Source organism: Erinaceus europaeus, chromosome 14, assembly GCF_950295315.1.
Source record: "Erinaceus europaeus chromosome 14, mEriEur2.1, whole genome shotgun sequence".
In the NCBI taxonomy this organism is placed as follows: domain Eukaryota; kingdom Metazoa; phylum Chordata; class Mammalia; order Eulipotyphla; family Erinaceidae; genus Erinaceus; species Erinaceus europaeus.
In genome coordinates this window covers 40,095,053-40,112,914 of record NC_080175.1, presented here as the reverse complement: position 1 = coordinate 40,112,914, position 17,862 = coordinate 40,095,053, and the positions used below count along the sequence as shown (strand labels likewise).

The 17,862-nt window shown below is 46.5% G+C and overlaps 1 protein-coding gene across 9 annotated transcripts in view; it reads right to left on the bottom strand.

The window, feature by feature from the left end:
• Nucleotides 1-17,862, bottom strand: part of TNS3 (tensin 3) — a 210,935-nt gene that overhangs the window by 147,662 nt on the left and 45,411 nt on the right. The gene's annotated exons all lie outside the window — the stretch shown is intronic.

Genomic DNA, 17,862 nt, shown 5'->3' with positions numbered 1-17,862 from the left:
CTGCAGAAAGACCATCATGTCTGAGACTCTGTTATTCCAGGTTCAATACCCAGCACTACCATAAGCCAGAGCCGAGCAGTGCTCTGGTAAACATACATACATACATACATACATACATACATACATACTACATACTGGGGCTAGTTAACGGTGCACCTGGTTGAGCATACACATTACACATTACAGTATACAAGCACTCAGCCTCAAGCCTCCAGTTGCTCCCTACTTGTAGGAAGCATGTCTGCAGTTGAATTGCGCTCTCTCTCGCTCTCTCTCTTTTTGTTTGTTTTCTTCAATTATTTTGTCTCCAGGGTTATTGCTGGGGCTCAGTGCCTACACTATGAATCCACTGCTCATGTGGCTTCCTTTTTGATGTTTTTGGATAGGACAGAAAGAAATCAAGAGAGGAGGGGAAGATAGAGAGGGAGAAAGATAAAACAGTTACAGCCCTGCTTCACCACTTGTGAAGCAACCCTCCTTCACCTGCAGGTGGGAGTTGGGAGCTCAAAGTGGGATCCTTCTGTGGGTTCTTGCTTCATACTATGTAGGCTTAACCTGGCCCTTGAAGGTGACTCTGTCTCTCCCTCTCTCCCTCTCTATCTCCCTCTTCTCTCTCAATTTCACTGTCTTTATCCAAAATAAATAAATAAAAACAAATGTAAAAAACTACGTTGCAGATGGCCCAGTCTGTCTGAGGGCGACAGACTGAAGACAGCAAACTGAGCAGCTGCCCCAGGAGCCCCCATCCCCACTGTCCCATCCCCAATAGCCATTTCCCCATTTCCATGTTGGATGGCTCTGGTAGTGAAAAGGTTAAGAATTAGCACCTGAGGAGCTCCAGTGCTGTGCTCCCTCGCTTGCTCTCAGATCATCTCTCTGTCTCAGTGAAATAGTGGCCAGGGATCTGTGAAATCACAATGCCAATACTGACCTCTAGAAGTCTCGGCTTCCTCACCTGGACACTGGACACAGCTCAGTGGAAAACAGAGGCCTAACTTGGAGCCTGACATGGGGAGGAGCTCTCCCTCATTTCTTTTTGAGACAGAGAAATTGAAAGGGAAGAGGGAAAGACACCTGCAGGACTGCTTCACTGCTAGTGAAGCCTCCATCCTGCGGGTAGGGGACGGAGGCTTGAATGCGGTAACGTGTGCTCTACCAGATGCACTAGTGCCCAGCCCCATGGGGCTTCCTGTAGATGCCTGTATCCTCTGTATCTTGTTAACTACTTAGCACTGAGGCCATAGATCAAAACCAGAAGAGCAGACAGAGGTAGGAAAACACAGACGGCTGAGATCCAAGGTGGGCAGCCAGACGCTGGCACTAGGAAGAAATGAGAGGAGGGGGGTGGGGGAGGCTGCAGGATCATCTCCATAGCTGACCAATCCACTGGTGCCAGGACAGAAAGGGAACCCACAATCTGGCCACAAAGGGGCCAAGCACCTCAACACCATGTAAACAAAAAATGCCTTGTGTCATCTTTCTTTAGGAAGATATCTTTCTAATTAGGCAGTGAGGGCCCTGCTTCTTCCAGTTTCACTATTCCTGGTGGTGAGTTAGAAAGAGAAAAAGGAAGCAGCAGGCTGGACAGTGGTACACCTGGTTAAGTGCACACATTACTACATGTGAGGACCAGAGTTCGAGTCTTCCCCATCCCCATCTGCAGGGTGGAAGCGTTTCAAGCAGTGAAGCAGGTCTATAGGTGTCTCTCTCCCCCATCTCTACCTCTCCCTTCCCTCACAACTTCTATCAGTTCTATGAAAGGAAGGAAAGAAAGAAGGAAGAAAGGGAGGGAGGGAGGGAGGGAGGGAAAAAGGAAGAGAAGAAAGGAAAGAAAGAAGAAAAAACTAATCACCAGGAGTAGCAGATTTGTCCATTGTGCATTTTACAGGCCCTGAGCCTCAGTGAAAACCTTGGCAGTAAATAAATAAATAAATAAATAATAAAGCAAGAAAAAAAAAAGACAGTCTTCATTTGCTGTCTTTGCCAATTTCTTTTCTAGAAGTCTTCCCCTAGGTCCACTTCAAGCAGCCCAAGGACAGCTGCACACTCAGCTGGGGCCAGATATGCATCTTCTAGGAGGTGACCCTCACCTGACCATGAGAGCAGGCCCTCCTCACCCTGGAGTTGCATCAAGTCTCACAGCTCAGCTCCTCCTCTTAGTATCCTTCCAATCTCTCATCTCTCCCCACTGAAGAGGTTTTGGTGCCCCAAGCCCCACTTACTTGCAAAGGGGAGGTGGTGAGCTCCTTACAGCAGCAAATAATTCTCCAACACCATCTGGGTGTCCTGTAATCCAACTCACTAACTCTGCCCACCGAGAAAGCACATCACATGCCAATCACAAAGGCTTCTGCTTTTGCTTCTGCTCCATGGGTTAGACACCAGAGGTTCCACGGATCTTGGGTGTGATTAATTTGCTCAGATGGCTCAGAGAACTCAGAGATACACCTTAACAGGCTAGCAGTTCACTGTGAAAAGATGTAACTCAGAAAAAACCAGACGGATGGACAGAAAGAATGCAAGGTGGGCGGGGTTAGATAACATAATGGTTATGCAAAGAAACTTTTATGCCTGAGGCTCCTTAGTCCCAGGTTCAATCCCTCATACCACTATAAACTAGAGCTGAGCAGTGCTCTGATTAAAAATAATAATAATAATTAATAAAATTAAAAAGAGAGAGAAAGAGAGAGTGCAAGGTAGGAGGAAAAGACACAGTGACTTCCAAAGCCTCTTCTGGCTCTGCTCTCTCCGAATGTGTCCATGTTAACAACTCAAGCCAGAAACTTTCAGTCACCTATTTGGGTTTACTTACCAGTTTATTTTGTTTTTGTTGTATAGCACCATAAAAGGCAGCTATTTGAGCTTGTCTGTCTACTAATGAGGGACAAAGCAGGAAAGAGAGAGAACCAGAGCATCACACTCATACATGCACTGCTAGGCATTGAAACTGGACCTCATGCCTGAGAGTCCAACATTTCAATCCACTGCACCACCACCCAAACCTCCATTTGTTTGGGTTTTTTTTTTTTTTTAATGCTTCACTACCTAGATGTGAAAGACTGAATCATTGGCTGCTGGTGACTAGACTCAACCCCCAACCCCTTCCACTCATGGAGTGAGTGGAGCAGAAATTTCCAGTCCTCTAATCCTCAAGGTTGTTCCTCCAGGCAACAAGCCCTAATCAAGTCCAAAAATCATCTCATTAACTTAACAAAAAGCAGCCTGATTGCTCTCAAAACTTGGGAGGCTCAAGGATTTGAGAAGCTTAGTGCAGAGGGCAAGGTCAAAATATTTATTTCTTAAAGTTATTCACAATATCATATACACCCTCAAAGTCAATTTCCTACCACGGTCAAGAAGCAAGCTTTCACAACCCTCACTACCCACCATACTTTTCACCAGTCAAATACCAAAAATGAGGACCAGGGAAGTAGGTAACATAGTAGTTCTGCAAAAAGACTTTCATTGCCTGGGGCTCCGATTTCCCAGGTTCTAACCCCTCCCCCTCCCCCCGCCCCACACCACCAGAAGTCAGAGCTGAACAAAATCAAAGAAAAATGATCCAGCAGGAGGTGGCACAGTGGATAAAGCACTAGGCTCTCACGCATGAGGTCCTAAGTTCAACCCCCGGCAGCAAATGTAACAGAGAAACATCTGGTTCTTTCTCTCTCCTCCTGTCTTTCTCATTATTAAATAAATTATACATATGAACCCCAAAAAAGGGCTAGGTAGATAGCACCAAGCCCGTCTAACAACAGACTTCTGTGCCTGAGGAACCAGCAGTTCCAGTTTCATTTTCCAGCACCACCATAAACCAGAGCTGAGCAGAGGTCTGGTTAAGAAATATTATTAGTAATAATAAAGAAATAAAAATTGGCTTCTCCCTATGGATCTCCAAGTTAACTTACCCACCAATCAGCATCTCCAGCTGGCACCCTAAGTAGCCCCTTCCAACATGTCTATCGATCTATTCTGTCACTTCACTATGACAAGAACAATCCCAAAGGGGGAGACAAGCTGGGCTCTCTGTCTCCACAGATGGGCCCTGACCACTCCCATTCTCACTCATGACAAGAGCTCAGCCACTTACCCTGGGAACCCAAGTGTGTCACCACACTCTCCTGGAGCATTTCTTCCTAGAACACCATGCTGGTTTTTTTAGCTCATTCTTTCCTTCCTATGACCAAGGAAAAATATGCTTCCCAAGTTCTCCTCTGGTGGTTAAGGGAGCCAATCAGACACACAGAACCTGGTAAATCCAGAGATAAGTAGCTCTGGGTCATCTCTGGCAACAAAACTTATCAACAAAGGACATCTCATCCCAAAACAGACTGAAGTGATGTCACACTGGTGCACAGAAATCACAAGTGTGAGCTTACTCACCCACCCTGACCGCAACAGTTCCCTCTCAGAGGAAGCCAAGTTCCTGTCCAAAGTCACTTGTCTAGTCAGCTCAGGGCACAGCTGCTACCCAACATCAGTGCCCAGGGTCCCACTGTCCCTCCTTGAGGCTCACACTCAGAGCCCCCTGCAGACTGGAGCCCTGAAAACTTCCTGGACAGCAAAGCAGTTACCAAATGCCAGAGCGTCTGCACCACACATAGCCTAATGATGCCAGATGCACTGGCTTCTGTCACTGCAGTTTAGCAAATGACTGTACAAACCATTTAAAAAGCAGCCTCAAGGGCTGGGGAGGAAGCATAATAATTATGCAGAAGACTTTCACAACTTAGGCCCCAAAGTCCCTGGTTCAATCCCCAGCACCAATAACGCTCTGGTAAAAGAAAAATAAAAAGAATGACCAAAAGCTCTGGAGTAAGAGGGGCTGTGTGACCTGGGGGCAAGTCCAGAAAAGATAAGGTCACATGACTTGCTCAAGTCTCCTGGAGCTTTCACAACACTGAGAAAACCCAGCAGAGAAGTTCAGGAGGTTTGCTGTGAGTGTGTATTATGCAAAAATGGGATAGGGGAACCCCAGTCCTGTGGCTGAGCTTCCAGGCGGGTCACAAAGACAAGGACAGCTGTCTATTTTCAGATATGATTAATGGCTCAAGAGCATCTCAGAGTTCACAATGAACTGATAGTTCGAGTCTACCACCACCTAGAAATTCCACCTGCTTTATTCTTTCTTCAAGATTTCTGGGGGTGATGAGTCCTCTACACATGGGTAGTTGTGAATACAGTAACCCCTAAAATTATGTAACATCAGAGACCCATGTTAAGTCAGCTTTTTTTTTTAAGATTTTATTTATTTATGAGAAAGACAGGAGGAGAGAGAAAGAACCTGATATCACTCTGGCACGAGTGCTGCCAGGGATCGAACTCAGGACCTCATGCTTGAGAGTTCAAAGCTCTATCAATGCGCCACCTCCAGGACCACTTAAGTCAACTTTTTAAAGTGGTACTTTTTTGTTTGTTTGTTTCCAGTGCCTAGAATCAAATTTGCAACCTCAGGTATGCAAGTCCTTGCCTATGTTTTCACACACACACACACACACACACACACACACACACACACACACACACACACACACACCCATACTGTTCATCTTAAACTGGCCCCCCGGGGAGGTGCTGCTTGAGTAAGATGTGCCAATTATAAGCACGAGATCCCAGCACCTTATATGTAAGAGCCCTCCTCTGGTTATGTCTCTCTGGGTAAATAAATGGAATAATCAACAAAATCTGTAATAAGTGACAGATGTGACTGAGTTTGAATGCAAATAGACCTCATGGGATACACAAGAGAAAATCACCATCATTCTTGCTGCCACCCAATAAAGAATAAACATGAGGTGGCCAGGTGGTGGCTCACCTGTTTGAGCACACACATTACAGTACACAAGGACCAGGGTTTGAGCCCTGGCTCCCCACCCCCACGGGGGAAGCTTCACAAGTATTGAATTAAGTACTAGAGGTTTCTCTCTGTCTCTCTTCCTCTCTATCTCCCCCTTCCTTCTCAATTATTTCTTTCTCACTTATCAAAGAAGAAGGAAAAAACAAAAAAGGAATAGTTACTGGGAGCAGTAGATTTGCTGGGTAGGCACTGAGCCCCAGTGATAACCCTGGTGGTAAGGAGGGGGGGGGAGATGGATGGAGGGCCAGGTGCTGGTGTACCTGGTTCAAGGATTCGGGTTCAACCCCCCAATCCCCACTTGGAGGGAGAAAGCTTCAGGAGTGGTGAAACAATGTTGCAGGTGTCACTCAGTCTCTCTCTCTCCCCCCTCCCCTCTTGATTTCTCTGTCTCTGCCCAATAAACAAATAATATTTTAAAAGTATCATAAACATGGAGATAGCTACAAATGCCCACACCCACTCAAGCCACATGGCGATAGCTACAAATGCCCACACCCACTCAAGTCAACATGGGATGCTGGCTGTCTCCCTGCACTACCCCCGTTCCTCCCCAATTCCTACAGCTGCCTGTGGAGCCTTGAACCCTCATTACTCCCACATGAATACCTTTGTCAAAAATGAGCTGAGGACAGACCCAGCCAAGAGAGGACTGAGCCCCACACTACACAAATAGTGATGGCAGAGCTGGGTGCAGGCTCTAAGTTCTCACACCACATCCCAGTGGAAAATCAACTCCCCAGCTTCCCGAGTGTCCCTCAAAGCCATGAGTGAGAGTTTTCTGCCCCAGACTCTTCCAAGCATGGCAGCTTGGGTTCCTACAAGAATGGCCCACAGGAAGGAAGCCAGCAAGGGTTCTGGGGTCTGACAGACAGTCAATCAAGGGCTGGCAAAGTAGCTCCAGCAAAACTCGGGCTGGAGTCTGATCCCCAATGCATTGGAGGAAGCTTTGGTGCTGTGGTCTCTTTCACACTCACTCATTCTCTCTCTCTTTCTCTCTCTCTCTCTCTCTCTTTGCTTATCTACTTATTTATTAGAGACAGAGAGAAATTTAGAGGGGATATGGAGAGTGAAAGAGACACCTGGAGCCTTGCTTCCCCGCTTGTGAAGCTCCCCCCCACCTTGAACCTGTGTCCTTGTGCACTATAGTGTGTACGCTTAACCAGGTGCTCCACCGCCTGTCCCATTCTCTATCTCTTTATCTCTGTCTGTATCTGGAGAAAAGTCATCCTGGAGTAGTGAGCCCTGGTGGTGACCAAAAACTAAAAGGTCAGTGTGTGTGTCACACCTCAGCAAAATATGGGTAACCATACCACAGCCACCACCAAACCCTCACAATCCACCCTTTCAACCCCGTCAGTATGTGACCTCAATTCTGAGGTCAGAATTTATTTTGCTTGACTCTATTTCCTTGTTTTGTTCCTCCATAGCCCACATAACATCACCCAGTATGGCTCTCTCCTTCCGGTTTAGCTCACCCCCTCCAGTTCCTTTCTTGTAACAAAAGGAAAATTTCATCTCTTAGCTGAGTAGTATTCCACTGTGTATCCACTGTGTATATACACAGCATCTTTCTTATCCACCATCTGTCACTGAGTGCTTGGGTTGTTTCCACAGCCTGGCTCTTGCAAACTTGTTATATTGAGTACAAATGTATCTCTTCACACCAGTGTTTTTGTGTTCTTTGGATGGATAACTCTGAGCAGAATTGCTGCCTCCTAGGCTAGATCTAGTTGTACTATTTTAGGAAATTTCCTTACTGCTTTCTAACCAGTCTTTCTAACCTACTGACAACCCTGCCAACAGGCTACAGGTTTCTTTTTTTTCTTCCCTTTTCTCACCAGCATGTACTATGTCTGGTCTTTTTGATGTAGACTATTCTCACAGCTGTGTGGTGAGACCTCAAATGTTGTCTTGATTTATGCATCCCTGAGAATACGAGACGATGAATTTTTTTTTTTTTTTGCATATGCCTACTGGCCATCCTTGGCGAAAGGTCTGTTCAGATCTCCCCATTTTTAAATGGGATTTTTTATTGATGTTGTTTTGTTCTGTGAGTTCCTGATATATCTTGAATATCAGTCCTAAGAAAGCCCCTCAGTGTCTCTCTATCTCTTTTCGTTCTGAAATTTATACAGTGAAAAAGTCATGGAAGGGGCAGGTAGTGGTGCACCCAGTTGAGCACGCTTGTCACTGTACATGAGAACATGGGTTCAAGCCCCTAGGGAAGTTTCACAGTGAAGCAGTGCTGCAAGTCTATCTTTTTCCCTCACCTTCTCTATCTTCCCTTTCCCTTCTCAATTTCACTGTCTCTAGCCAATAAATAAAACATACATCTTAAAACTCAATGAAAGGAAAGGAAAGAGAAAAAGAGATAGAGGGAAATGGGGAAAGAAAAAAGGAAGGGGTAAAAAGAGGGAAGGGGGAGGGAGGAAGAAAAAGAAAAAGCTGCTCCAGAAATAGTAAAATTATTCAGGTTAAGTCCTCAGCTTCACAAAAATAAACTGTGCTGGGAGGTGGCTCAGTGGTAGAGTGCATGCCTTGTAGGCATAAGACCTTGGGTTCAACCCCCCAGCACCACTCTGAAAGAAAGTCTGGGGAAAAAAAACCCACAAAACTCCCTGAATCTAACAACCTGTCACAGTAATATGTGTCCCCAGCACAGTCTAGTCCAGCCACACCCTCAACATGTGAGCCATTGCCTTCTCTTCCAGGGGTCTAGTTTCCATCGTGCCCACTTGCTGGTGCCTTTGCACCAAGAAGCTAGGAGTGTTTTCCAGACAGACATCTGAAGGCTCTGGCCCCTTTCACAGCAGCAGGCAGAAGTTCCCCAAACTCAAAGGTGGCTGTACTCTACACCCACCCTACATCCACCCACCAGGAGAGCTCAAAGCACCCATGCAAGCTAGGAAGAGATTTTCTTCTGGAGCCAAGTTCCCAATGGCAGCTGCCATTAGAATTATCTGAAAACCTGTAATTGGGAGCTGGAAGGTCCAGCCCAGAACTTCTGATCCAAATGTGGGAGGGGGGTGAGGCCAGAGAATTTGGGTTTAGAATTCTTAGCTCATGCTGCTGGTCGGGGAATACACACAGAGAACCCCTGACCCCTAACTATTTGTACATTGCTTGCTTGGTAGTGAAGATATTGTCATCACATAGCACACAGCTCCATTAAATTCTTTCCTCTCTCTCCCTGTCTCTCTCTTTCTTTCTCTCCCTCGTATTTTATTTGTTTAATTGATAGAGACAGAGAAATTCAGAGGGAAGGAATGACAGAGAAGGAGGAGACACCTAAACCCTGCTTCACCATTCATAAAGCTTCTTCCCCTGCAGGTGGGGACCAAGGACTTGAACCCAGGTCCTTGCACATTGTAACATGTGCCTTCTACCAGCTGAGCCACTACACTGCTCCCTTGCTGTCACTTTCACTTGTTCCCCAACTACCTAATCCCATTAAGAGCAGCCACCCACCTCAGTAAAATGCCAAGAACTTCAGGGACAGAGCACACTCCCGCCCCAGTGTTTTTTCCCAAAATCTTAATTTTTCCAAAGTTGTTCAATGCATTAAATTAAAACCTATACTCACCAGGTGTCGACGTTTCTTCCTGTTCTCTTCCCCACAGCAGATCCTAATAAAGCTAAATATTTAGAAGGGGACTGTCCCAGGAAGAAAGCGCAGCAGTGCCCTTGGCTGGTTTGAAACACCTCTTTGTACAGAATGTTTGCTTTTAAAGGAGCCTCACAAAGAAAGTCACATCAGCGCTGATGAACTAATAAGCAGGTCTGCAGGGAGTCACTCCACCAGGCAGACACAATGTCCTTCCAGAAACCACCAGCTGCAAATGTCACTCTGAAGATTCTGTGGGATGAGTCCAGAGCCCCAAGCCTCAGGGCAGAGAAGAGCAACACAGAGGACAGGGAACTGGCTGGAGGAACACTGGTGAGAGTGGTTTGCATAATACTGAAAAACAGCTACTGGTCACTGGGTCTGGACCTGGGCGGACGCAAGCTACACACACACACATATACATCACATACATCCTAAAAATAACCTAGTGACCTGGAAATGAGGGATCCTGGGCCCCCAAATGCCACCAGCCTCTGGTGTTTTTCTAGGCAGTGGTGCAACCAGTTAAGCACACATATCACCATGCACAAGGACCCAGGTTCAAGCCCCCCCCCCAAAAAAAAAAAAAACCTAAAACATGCTACCAGGTGAGCCATCTTTCTGCTTCCTTACTTCCCCCTAAGTATCTGGGCATACACTTTTGGAAGATAAGGACTTCTATTTAATACAACGAAGAAGTGCCAATGGTGTTCATAAAATTCCTTTTTAATATATTTTTTATTATTATCATCTTTATGTATTTATTGCATAAAAGCAGCCAGAAATAGAGAGAGAGGAAGGAGGAAGGTAGAGAGGGAAAGAAACAGAGACACTCACAGCACTGCTCCACCACTCACAAAGCTTTCCCCCTGCAGGTGGGGACTGGGAGCTTGAACCTGGGTCCTTGTATATTGTCATAATAATTCCTTACTAACACCAGACATCAAAGCTCAAGCATAAATGTCTGCCTTACAAATTGTGTCTCTTTTTGGGCTTCTTTCAAGTTGAGCTGCTCGAATCAGAGCCACATAGAGTCTGACAGTAGTCCTTTAACACAGCTCTCCACGAGGTCCCTCCTCCTCCTGCCATCTATTTGAGATCAACAGTGGTTCTTTCTGCCCAGCAGAATATCCTATTCTAAGCCACACTGAGCATGCCAGGGCGATCTCACGGATGGGTCCAACCCTGCATTTTTCTCCCAGCTGCAGAAGGTCTGAGCTCGGTGTGACTTTGAGTCTGATTTCTGGCAGGAACTGGGCAGACTGGCAGCCATTGTCTTTCCATCAACAGCACATGAGTCTGCCAGCTTTCTTTTGTGACTGAGGATGTTCTCAAGGGTCCCAGGCAGATCAGCCGAGATCCTGGCATGGTACAGTCCCTTTCTCAGCATCTACTGGCCAGAGCTACTTGTGAAAGAAAAATGTCCCTCTTCACCTAGGTATCTGGAGCCAAGGGGGTATAGTGTGTACAAGAAAAGAAGTTCATTGCTTGACTGCTTATTTGCTAATGTCCAGGGTGGGCTGGCTCCCTGGAAGTAACTATTACATTTTTCACTGTTTTCTATGTATGTTTATTTTTTATTTATCTATTATTGAATAGAGACTGAGAGAAATTGAGAGGGAAGGAGGAGATAAAAAGAGGGAAAGAGACAGAGAGACACCTGCAGAACTGCTTTACCACTCATGAAGTTTCCCCCCTATAGGTGGGGACTGGTGCCTTGAACCCAGGTCCTTGCGCATTGTAATGTGTGCACTTAACCAGATGCACCACTGCCTGGCCCCATATATGTATTTGGATAGAGACAGAGAGAAATTGAGAGGGAAGGGGGAGGTAGAGAGAGACACCTGTAGCTCTGCTTCACCACTAGTGAAGATTTCCTCTTGCAGGTGGGAACTGGGGGCTTGGACATGGGTCCCTGTGTACTGTAATGAATGTGCTCAACCAGATATACCACCACCTGCCCCCACAAAAAAAAAAAATTTAAACTTGTGGAGTAGATGAGAAAAGGGTATCTCAACCCGAAATCACAGGCAGATGGCAAGACAACTAAATTCAGGGCCCTAGGCTGCAGTCCCAAAGCCCTACTCAGCACCTCCTGAGAGCTCTCCAATCTGGCTCATTCTGGCCAAAGGCCACCAAGTTCCCCACACCCTGAGCACCCAGGAGGGTCAAGGAAGAAATCTTCCTGGTCACCACTGCTGAGAAACAAAGTGGGGGAAGAGTCAGGACCTTCTGCACTCAGACAAAATCAGTCCTAGTAGCTTCCAAAGATTCTCTCTGTTCAGTACAGCTGAGCCTCCAGATGCCATACGGTGTCCAGTAAGGACAAAATTGTTTGACATTTTACATAGAAGATGCCTCCCTGCCCTGCCTCCAACCCCAGGGCTCTAAAGAAAGTACATGTTGTCAAGAACTCTGCTATAAATGGACTAAGGGAGCTGGAGCATTGTGACAGGAGCCATTGAGACCATGAAACTGTTGCTAATTTTCAGAACAAGATGCCCTCTGCCCACTGGGTCACTCCCACTGGGGTGGGGTGGTGGTGGTGGTTGGCGATCCTTTCGCCAAAGCTCAAAGCATTGGGGCACACACTTCTGGAGACCTGAGAAAAGAAAAAAAATGCCCTGAGTCCCCACTAGTTGAACAGACAGTTGAGTTGCAACAGACACTATTGATGTCACATACCCCAAAAATACACGTTCTGGAAAAGAAAACTGAAGGCTGGGGACTTCAAACACATAAAAACTAGGCAAGGAGCTGATTCAGGAATCCTGGGTATCTCAACAGCTGCTACCCAACCAAAGTTCAAATTCCTTCCTTACGATCTTTGCTTCATCTAGAGTTTGTGTTTGTTTGCTTGTTTGTTTGTTGATAGAGACAGATAAAGCAGAGAGGCAAAGAGAGTGAAAGAAACCACAGCACAGTAGCTTCAATGTAGTGGGGGACTGGACTCAAACCTGGGTCACGCACATGGCAAAGCAACGCACTGTCCAAGTGAGCTATTTCACCAGTCCTAGGATTTTTTTTTTTACTTTGACTTGTTGTTTAATATTTATTTTTTTTATTAATTAGAAAGATAAGAGAAGAGAGAGAAATAACCTGACATCACTCTGGTACATGTGCTGCCAGGGACTGAACTCAGGACCTTGTGCTTGAGAGTCCAATGCTTTATCCACTATGCCATCTTCCAGACAACTATACTTTTGATTCTTTAACTATGGGAGGGTTTTCCTTCACTCAGAGAGGACCAGTGAACTCAAGACTCCAGGAAAGGTCCCTTCTTTCTCACCAGAAGTCCCCAGGCTAGGGATGACAGTGTTGCCAGGAAACCCTTAAGCAAGATGTGCTGTGTGACATTAGGAAATCATCAGCAATAATATTGGCTGTTCCCAGAAATCCAGATTGATGGCTCCTCATTTTTTCCCCATAAGAGTTATTGTTGGGGCTCAGTGCCTGCAGGACCAATCACTGCTCCCTGGGGCCATTTTCCCTTTCTCTCTCTCTCTCTCTTTCTTTCTTTCTTTCTTTCTTTCTCTTTTTCTTTCTCCCTTCCTTTCTTTTTTTCTTCTTAACCAGAGCACTGATAAGCTCTGGTTTATAGTGATATGGGGGACTGAACCTGGGACTTTGGAGCTTCAAGCATGAGAGACTCTTTGCATAACCATTATGCTATATACCTCTGCCCATCTTTTTGAAAGATTATTTTTTAAAGATTTTATTTATTTATGAGAAAGATAGGAGGAGAGAGAAAGAACCAGACATCACTCTGGCACATGTACTGCCGGGAATCAAACTCGGGACCTCATGCTTGAGAGTCCAAAGCTTTACCACTGTGCCACCTCCCGGACCACTAAAGATTATGTTTTAAACTTTATTTTATTTAATTTGATAGGACAGAGAGAAATTGAAAAGATGGGGATAGAGAGGAAGCAAGAGAGACAGAGACACTTGCAGACTAGCTTTACTGCTTGTGAAGCTTTCCCTCTGCTGGTGAGGACCAGGGGTTTGGACCTGGACCCTTTTGTGCAAGGTAATATGTGCACTTAACCAGGTACAACACCACATGGCCCTCCATATCTATCTATCTATCTCTCTTTCCCACTCTCTCATTTTTCTTTCTTCTTTTATTTGCTAACAGAGAGAAATTGAAAGGAGAGGGAGAGATAGAACAGAGAAACATTTGTAGACCTGCTTCACTGCCCATGAAGCTTGTCTCACCTCACCCTCTGTAGATGGAGGGAAGCCTCCAGCTTATAGTGGTGCTGGGAACTGAACTTGGGACCTCAGAGTCTCAGGTGTGAAACTTTTGCAGAACCATGCTGCTGTCTCCCAGGCCCCGAAAGAGAATAATCTTTAAGGTATAGATTTTTTTTTTTCATCCAGCTCTCAGTCATATTAAACAAAGTCTCAGCACACATGTGCGCACACACACACACACACATACACCACACATGTGTGCATAACAAATGTAGACATGTACACACGTATACTCTACACACCCAAACACACCATACATATATGCTCCTGTACACACAATGTGTACACGTGCATATACTGACACGCCACACATGCATACCTTACAAAGGCAGAGCTAGCAGAAGCCTTTTTAGAAACTCCAGACTGGAGCAACTCCAGCCCTGTAACCTGACTCCAAATGTCACCTTCCTTGTGAGGCTGCCACCCATTGTCTTCATGTAATTAAAGAAACAGAAGCAAAACCTTGTGAGTTTGGTCAACAGTTGGCTGGGATTTCAGACACAGCTCTTATATAATTTCTCCCCCACTGGGAAAAACCACAGAGGTACAACCCAAAGCACCTTTGGGTGAATGAGCCACACAGCCACCTGCATCCAGAGCTGAGTCTGGCAATGCCCCTGACAGCTTTGTGCATGAGGTCACCCAGAGGTGGGATAAGGGTGCTGCCCAGGGCAGCACCAACTGAGCTTGACACCAGGCCAGGTGGGTGGTTCACACATGTGCACTCAACAGTGTCCGAGAGAAAGCCACACATGCACCTGCTAGCTCTCTCTGACGAAAGATAAGGTGAGGAAAAATAAATATGCTGGCCAGGGCATCAGTAAGAGGCCTGTGTCACAGCCGGGGAGCCTGCAAACCTCAGACTAGCACCCAGAGGCCTAGTGCCACTGCATCTGGTTAGAGACCCTTTCTTGCCACTCTTATCTCCTCCTCCAGCTCCCTGAGGCTTGAGGACAAAAACCAAGGTCTTGTTGAGTCTCTGCCACGGCGCTGGCATACTCTCAAACCTATCCAACTGGTTTCCTCTCGCCAGATGGCAAGAGGAACAAGGATCAAAGGCCCAAAGAGCCTTATGAGACAGGTGACCTGGGTGACCTCTTGAGGGCATCACTGGACAGTTGAGCAAAGCTCTCCTGCACACTGTGTGTTTCCTGTGCTTGTGCTTGGTGTTAGCCAGTGCTAAGCATCCCCACATGCTCAGGAGGAGGAGGGAGCACCCCCTTTTCACAGGAAAGCCAAATGGAGTGCAGAGGGAAGCCTCAGCTCAAGGTCAGGCAGGCCTGCGGGCATCACAGCCTGGCTGGGACCCTATCTTGTGACATGGATGGACATACTCACAGATCAAGAGGGGCAGCTCGCACATAAGAGAAGCTCAGGCTCGAGGGCCTGCCCATCTCTCCTGTTTTTTATTTATTGGATAAAGACAGAGAGAAACTGAGAGGGGCGGGGGAGATGGAAAAGGAGAGAAAGAGAGACACCTACAGCACTGCTTTACTGCTCGTTTAACTTCCCCCACTACAGTGGAGACCAAGGGAATCCTGGGTTCTTGTGCATGGTAGTATGTGCACTCAAGCAGATGTACCACTGTGTGGCCCCTCATCTCTTCTATTAAGGAAGATCATAGTTTCAAGAAAGACAACAATGTGTGCAGGGGAGACAGCATAGTGGTTCTGCTCCAAAGTCTCAGCTTCAATCTTCCCACCACCATAAACCAGAGCTCTGGCATAATTAATAATAATAAAATAATAATAATACATCCACTTTAGATGCCAGCAGACCATATTCTGCAGGGTGACAGCAAGTGTGACACTAACAAAGCCACCAATGCCTTCTCCCACGTCTTTCCCTTTCTCTCTCCCTCCCTCTCTCTCTTTCTGCCTTATCAAAGGCCACAGCCAGATGACGTCAAAGGCTCTGGGACAAAGCACATCAAAGTCTGCGTCTGAATTCATCTGGCACAAGTGGGACCATCTGTTGTGTGGTGGTGTGGTGGTGCCTCTGGAAGTGTCCTCAGCACAGGTCAACACCTTGCACACAGGGCTCCCCACTTTCCCTGTTGTCTCTCTTGATCTCCCTTTCCTCCATGGCACCAAGTGTGCCTTCCTGCTCACCGTGACTTCCAGGAAACCCTGGGTCTGTTTCATCAGCTAAGTTAACATTTACAGAGGAGGCTTGTCTCCCACCTCAGAGCCTGTTTCTGGAAGCCAACAGGCACAAGGATCAGCTACCAGAAACACAGTCAAGTGCTGAGCTCATAGGCCCACGCAGAGATGGCTCAAAGCACAGTCTGTTCTGCCCTGGAAACTTTTAAAAGGGCTGGCTACACTCCGGGGCTACCTGCAGAGGAACTGGACACATCAGAGAAAGGGTCCCCCCAGAACAAGGGAGCCAACACAAGGTTTGGGAGAGGAGAGCTAACTAATCAGATTTGGAGGAATGTGAAAAGAAACTGCTGGCGTATTGTATGAGGACAGGTGCATGAAAATGAGAGGAAGAGAAGGGGCTTCATAGATCCCTATGTGTGCTAGCCAGCTCTACAGCAATAAGACTAGGAACTGGGGTCACCTGGCCATTTGAGTCCCTCCCCCCAACACGGGTCATTTCAATGCCACCTTCGCAAAGGTTCTCACTTACTCATACTCTGATGCTCATCTCAGAGAATAAACAAGCACCAAGGCCCAGCAGGATGTCACAACATTACCTCAAAAACTCTACTCATAGACTACAAGCATTTATTCCCTCAGCAGTGAGCCTTACTTATTTATTTAGTTAGCTAGTTATGGGACACATAAGAAACAGAAGCAATGCTGACTAGCCTGCCTTCTCTCTAGATCTAGAGAATGGACTGTGATATTGTGGGCAGTCAAAAATGCCAGAAGTGGCCAGCCATGGCCTCTTGGTGTCTGTCTCTGTGACCTTGAGAGTGACTTTGTTTTCTCAGCCTTGAGTGTCTCAAGGGACTGATTCAAGGTGACTTCTGGGTGAATGACTAACCAAGCATCTGACACACAAGGGAGGAACTCTGTGACTGGTAACCAAAAAAAAAAAAAAAAAAAACCTCTAAAGACTAAGCCAGAACCCACAAAGACCCAGCAACTCCAAAGATGACATCTGGAATATCAGGGTTACCTGGAGGCATGCAACACAGGAATCCAAAATCCTGGACTCACAGTTCTAAGATAGACTGGGGAACTTTTTTTTTTTTCTGCCAAGGGACATTTGAATATTTATAACATCATCTGTGAGCCATACAAAATTATCGATTCAAAAACTAGCACTTAATCAATCTATGAAAAGACTCTCTGAGATTTACTCAATTTCCGATCTTGCCACAGTGGCCTTGGGAGGACCAGATCAAATGATTTTTCAAGTTGTATACAACCCACAGGTCAGACATTCCCTTCTCCTTTTCTAGAAGGTTCTCGGCCAAGGGACAGTGAGGAGAGAAAGAACGGGCAGAGGAGAGAGAGGATTCTGAATCTCCTGGCCTGAGAATAGACAAGAGGGGGAAGCTCTTCACCAAAGCTTCCTCCACTGACAGAGGTCACTTTGTCACCATGACACTCAACCTAGAGAGGTCAGAGACAAGCCACACTGCCATTATGCCCAATGAACCCAGATTTTATATATATGTCAATTTCTTTTTTTAGAGATATATATTTTGTTTATATATGTATCTATTTATTGGACAGAGAGAAGTGGAAGACAGAGAGAAAAGCAAAAGAAAGACCCGCAGCCCTGCTTTACTGCTGATGAAGCTCCCCCCCCACCACCACAGGTGGCGATCAGGGGCTTGAACCTGGGTCCTTGTGCACTGTAAGGTATATACTCTACCAGGTGTGCCACCTCCCAGGGCTGGCTCCCTTGTAACAATTTCTTTACTGACTGCACTAGAGCTTCCTGGGCAACTCTATTTTTCACGGTGCTAACAGCAGAGAGGGGCTGAGAGTAGGAGAGAAACCATAGCACTGAAGCACCAGTTTCCCTTAGTGCTGTGGCACTCCCACGTGGTGCCAAGGCCTCCAACCTGGACCGCAAGCTTGGCAAGGCAGGCACCCCACCTGCTGAGTTACCTCCACGGGCAGCACAGCCAGCACTCAGCCAAGCCCAGGGTCTAGAGGCCCTGGGCTTTCTGTCACAGTAG